The sequence below is a fragment of the Echinops telfairi genome, unplaced genomic scaffold, assembly GCF_000313985.2.
Source record: "Echinops telfairi isolate 266 unplaced genomic scaffold, ASM31398v2 ScPeMD7_1713;HRSCAF=2227, whole genome shotgun sequence".
Classification (NCBI taxonomy): Eukaryota; Metazoa; Chordata; class Mammalia; order Afrosoricida; family Tenrecidae; genus Echinops; species Echinops telfairi.
In genome coordinates, this window is record NW_022105611.1 from 62496 (window position 1) to 67709 (window position 5214).

The 5214-nt window shown below is 44.5% G+C and overlaps 1 pseudogene; it reads right to left on the reverse strand.

Annotated features, from left to right (window-relative positions):
* The window catches only part of LOC115870500, a 14212-nt pseudogene extending 9033 nt beyond the window's left edge, over positions 1-5179 (reverse strand).
* Between the last annotated feature and the right edge of the window lie 35 nt (positions 5180-5214).

Genomic DNA, 5214 nt, shown 5'->3' on the forward strand with positions numbered 1-5214 from the left:
AAATAAAATAAAGTGTTGAAGAGTACGGAGATCATTAGAAGACTACGGTGACTCTGACACAAGCCATATTTTCAGTGGCCTCTATGCATGTGATAATTGGGCAACGCATAAGGAATGTGAAAGAAGAATCAACGCATTTGAATTGTGGTGTTAGCAAAGAATATTGGAAGTACTGTGGACTGCGGAAAGAACAAAGTGATCTGTCTTGGGAGAAGTACAGACAGAATGTTCCTTACAAGGAACATGAGACTTTGGCTCAAGTCCTTTCATTTGTTATCAGGAGAGACCAATCCCTGGAAACAGACATCATAGTTGGTAGAACAGAAGGTCGGTGAAGAAGAGAAAGACTGTCAGGGAGATGAATTGACACCGTGCTTGCAACAACGGGCTCCCCCATCACCGCAGTGGTGAAGATGGCATGGGAGCAAGCAGCGTTCCATCTGTGGTACACAGGGTCGCTAGGAGCCGGAATCGACTCGACAGCACTTAATAACCATACATACAAGGGGGCACACCCACAAAATGGAAAAAACACAGCTGAAGGTTTCGAATTGCTGACCTTGCGGTAGCCGCCCAACCTGTAACCACTAAGACACCTGGATTCCTGAGTAACAGCTTGATGGCAGTGAGATTGTGTGTGTGTGTGTGTGTGTGTGTGTGTGTGTGTGTGTGTGTGTGTGTAATTCACAAATTGCTGCAAATATACGAGGGGGTACCCAAAGAAAAACAGAACTGCGCTGGGTGGAGCGAGCTTCCATGGTATGTATTTTTCCCCACTAGGTGAGCATTGAGCAACTCGCTCTGAGTTAGTGCACCCAGTGGCATCGCCTGGGAAGGTTCATTCTGGTCACAGTGAATTTTTTTATAAGAGCAATTTTGCTCAAACCTTGTTTTTTGTGAGGGCCAATTTAAAAGAACAGCATTCAGCTGTGATTTTTTTTTTTTCCTGCTTGGCAAAAATACTGCAGGAACTGTTGTGATGTTGAACACAGCTTACAAAGACAGCACTACAGGAAAAACTCAAGTGTATGAGATTTTCTTGTTTCAAAAAGGTGAAATGTTGATTGCTAACAAACCTCGTTCTGGATATCCATCAACTTCCCGAACAGACAAAAACGTTGACTTGTAGTGCATTTGGAGTTTGTTCCCCCAGGTCAGACTGTTAATCAAGCTTTATATTTAGAGGTTCTGAAAAGATTGCATAACAGTGTGCAACAAATAAGGCCTGATTTGTGGCAGACAGGGACTGCTTTTGCCACCATGACAATGCACCTGCTCACAAAGCCATCTCAGTGCACCGATTTTTGGCAAAAAACAGCATGCCTCTCTTGCCCCATGCACCTGACTCACCTGATCTTCCTCCGTGTGACTTCTTTTTGTTTTCTCAACTGCAGAGGGACAAGAAAGGACAGGGATTAGATGATATAGAAGAGGTGAAGAAAAAAATGAGGGAGGTGCTGTCAGCTATCCAAACAGATGAATTTGAAAAATGTTTGCAAGGATGGAATCACAGATTTAACAAACATATTAAGTGTAATGGAGAGTACTTTGAAAGTGATAAGGTTCTTTTGTAAAAAAAACTTAAATACATAGCTTTGAAAAAAATGTTTTTAGTTTTTTAGTACCCCCTTGTATGATAGATGGCCAGCCCACCCAGCTACCTAATGGTAAGAGCAGAGCATGCTTTACTAACTGGCTTAAAAAACCCATCAAACCTACTGCTGCTAAGTTCATTGCAAATCATGGCAACCCTATAGGGAAGAGTAGAATTGTCCCACAGGTTTCCAGGGCTAAAATTGTGATGGAAGCAGACCGCCACATCTTTCTCCCGTAGACAACTGGGATATTTGAGCCATTGTTCTTTTAGTTAACAGCCAAGCATTGCATCACTACACTGCGGGTGCTCCTAAACCAGCTTACGAATGCCAGCTAATTTTGGAAAACTGGTTTGTCTGTTCATTTATAATTGTTTGCTTTGTTATGCTTAACTAAAACTCTCCTGCAGATCATATTCTGAGGACAAGCACACAAGAGGTCTAGTGCCTAAACTTGCCATTTTTATCAATGAAGAGACTGAGACCCACAAATATCAAACCCTTCATTTACACTCCACCAAGCTGTCTTCACTTCATATTTAGTAAACACCTTCTGTCTATGAGCGAGCGTATAGGACCTGGAAGAAATTATCTCTGCCATTGAGAAATGTGTGGTCTTGGTGACCAAGACTTTCAAAAGGATGACTACACTAAGGACATTTATTCAATGGCCACTGACGCTTTCTATTCTCATAAAGAGTTGGTCTCCAAAACCCATAGGACCCTGTCCTATACGGTTGCTATGAGTCAAAATCGACTCAGTGACAGTGTATTTGTTTTGTTTTGCTTTTCACCGAGTGCCTGAAGACACTGTGAAATGAACTGACATGATCAAGGGTTGACCATCCAACCAGCCCACTGTCAGAACCTCCTATCAGGGTCGAACCCCCACCACTGCACCACTAGGTAGCAAAATCATTTCTACCAATGAGGAAACTAGCACTCAAGACATGTTAACTAACTTGCCTAAAGATTGTACAGTTGCAAATGGAAGGGCTGGGCTTCTCCTGGGTCTGCTGAACTCCAAAGCAATTCTTATCCTGTAAGATCCCTAACCTTTCCATTATCATGTGGAAGGGACACAGGGCAAACAAGCAGTGGCACTTACCCTTCTGGTGACTATATTCCAATGGGAATTGTACGACTTGCCGGCCTCAATAACCACAGCTTCTGGCTCTAGAGGCAGGCTGCCTGGTGTAGGTTGGACAACTGAAGTCCAAAGAAGGAAGATACTTTCCACCAAGGATCTTCTTCCTCTTAGTAGGAGGGATCTCTGTGTGGTCCCAGGATGACATGGAGAATACACACCAGTCTATCTTGGGAGTCTCAGGACACTATATGGCACCATAAAAGCCAGCTCAAAAAAGGAAGTGTTTCAACAACATTTGCAGTGGTCTTTCCACTCGGTAGCATTCAACACAGTCCCCACCTAATTCTTCAACAGTAATAACCCACTTCCTGTCTTACAAAACATGGGTCTTTTCAAGAAAGACATGGCATTTTCAAGATCAAGACTGTCAGGAAATGAAAGTGCACCGGGCATGGACCGCCCTCTAAAGTTAACTCTTCTATAAACACATACAGCTCCCTTAGGTGGGGTGTCAAGAATGGATCCTATGGTTTGGGGAAAATAAACGCTAGTGGGCATTGTTTTCTAGAGGGCTTGGCTGATAAGCAGTTACCAAATACCTGTGGGTTATCATGTATGCCCAAGATTGTTTGCAAAGGAAGAGCCAATATTTCACACCAAGAGAGAATCTTGAATTATATCTTTTCAGCAAAAACAAACCTCCTCAATACTCATTCTTAATGACCCTTGAAAACAGTTTCAATCTACTTTCCAGTCTCTGCTCCCCATTCTTTTCCCTACCCCTCAGCCAGACTGACGCCTTGCCTGCCATCTTCCAGGCACTTAATGTGCATTCAATGAATGAATGAAAAATACAATCATGATTTCAAATGACATGTGGTATGTTCCTCCTTCCTCCTGTACACCGAAGAATCTGATAAACTCAAACCTCAGCACCATTGAATGTGACCGCAAGAAGCCTTTCATCTAAAGCAGTGGTTTTCCACCCTGGTTGCATTTCAGAAATCATTCAGGGAGCTTTCAGCAATTACCAACACTAGAACCCACCCCCAGAAAGCCTGATTCAATTCAACTGAAGTGGAGCCCAGGCCACAGGGTTTTGTTCAGTTTTGTTCTAATGTGCAGTCAGGGTGACAATTTCTGACCCAGTTGCTCCAGAGAAGTGAGGTCATTTCTCCAAAGCCAGAGACAAGATCCCAGTGCCCACGATCCTTGAATTGTTCTCTCCTTTTCAGCTCTTTCTATGGAACCCTTGTGGAGGAGTGGTTAGGCATTTGGCAACTAACTGAAAGGTCAGCAGTTCAAAACCACCAGCCTGAGGGAGAGAGACCAGACTTTCTACTCCCTTAATGAGTTACAGTCTTGTGGAATTGGTGAGTGTTTAGGGGGAGAAATGCATGAATAACAATGACTACAAGGAAGAAAATGTTCTAGAGTTGAATATGTTGACTATTGTACAAATCTTTTTGATGACTGAATTATTGAATTGCATGACCTGTGGATAAAGTGCTAATAAAACTATTAAAACAAAACAAAAAAAAGGTCTGGAAAACCCATTCTACTCTGTTTAATGCGGTGGCTGTGAGTCAGCATCGACTGCATGGCAGTGAGTCTTCTTTTTCATCAGTTCTTTATCTTCTGAAATCCCTCTTCTAAGTTCCATCTTACGTGTTCGGCTTCTTGTGGAATTTCATGACTTTTTTGTACCAGCGAGGATCCTTGAGCTGCTCCCTCACTTCCGCTGCAGGGCTAATTACTCTTGCTTTGAAACCCCGGAGCATCCTGGGGATGCGTTATCACTGTACCATAGACTGAGCACGAGAATTGTTCCCCTTTCTGCTCGCCCCCTTGGCTAGGATCTCTGAAGGTATCCTCCCTTGTTCATCGTTGTATACTGGGGACTTCCAGCACAGTGTTCAGATCCGTTCTTACCAATGTTCTCTTCCTCGTGCCAAGCCTTCTACAAGGAAGGAGCGAACCATTCTTGATGGGTGTTTGGATGCATAAACGTTACCATTGACTGTCCAAGGGCTCCACCCAGAGACGCCCCTCCCATTTTCCTAAAACCTTTCCGAAATCCATAAATCCATCAATGGCAGCTCTAGGTCCTCGGGGAATGACTAGTACTTTCCCTCCTTGCCTCTCTCCCTCCTCCCCTGGTGACACAGTGGCCAAAGCTCTCGGCTGCTCATTTTCTTCCGGGAGCAGGTGGAGCGCACTGGCTGTTCTGCGGGAGAAAGATGAGGCTTCCAGGAAAGGCTTACCGTTTTGGAAACAACTGGAGCAATTCATTCTACTCGGTCCTCTCTGATCGCTATGAGTCAATGGTCTGCTCTCTGGTCTCCCATCACCCAGCATCCGACTGAATCTTGAATCAATACCAATGAACTGGGTGTGAACGGAAGGAAACGGCTCCGTATTTGCCATTATTGCCTTATTATTTGCCTCCGCGGGTGTGCACGGCGGATTTCTCGCTCCTCTCTCGGGGTTCGTCGGCTCCTCGCGGACCGGCTCCCGGGGAGCCCCGGC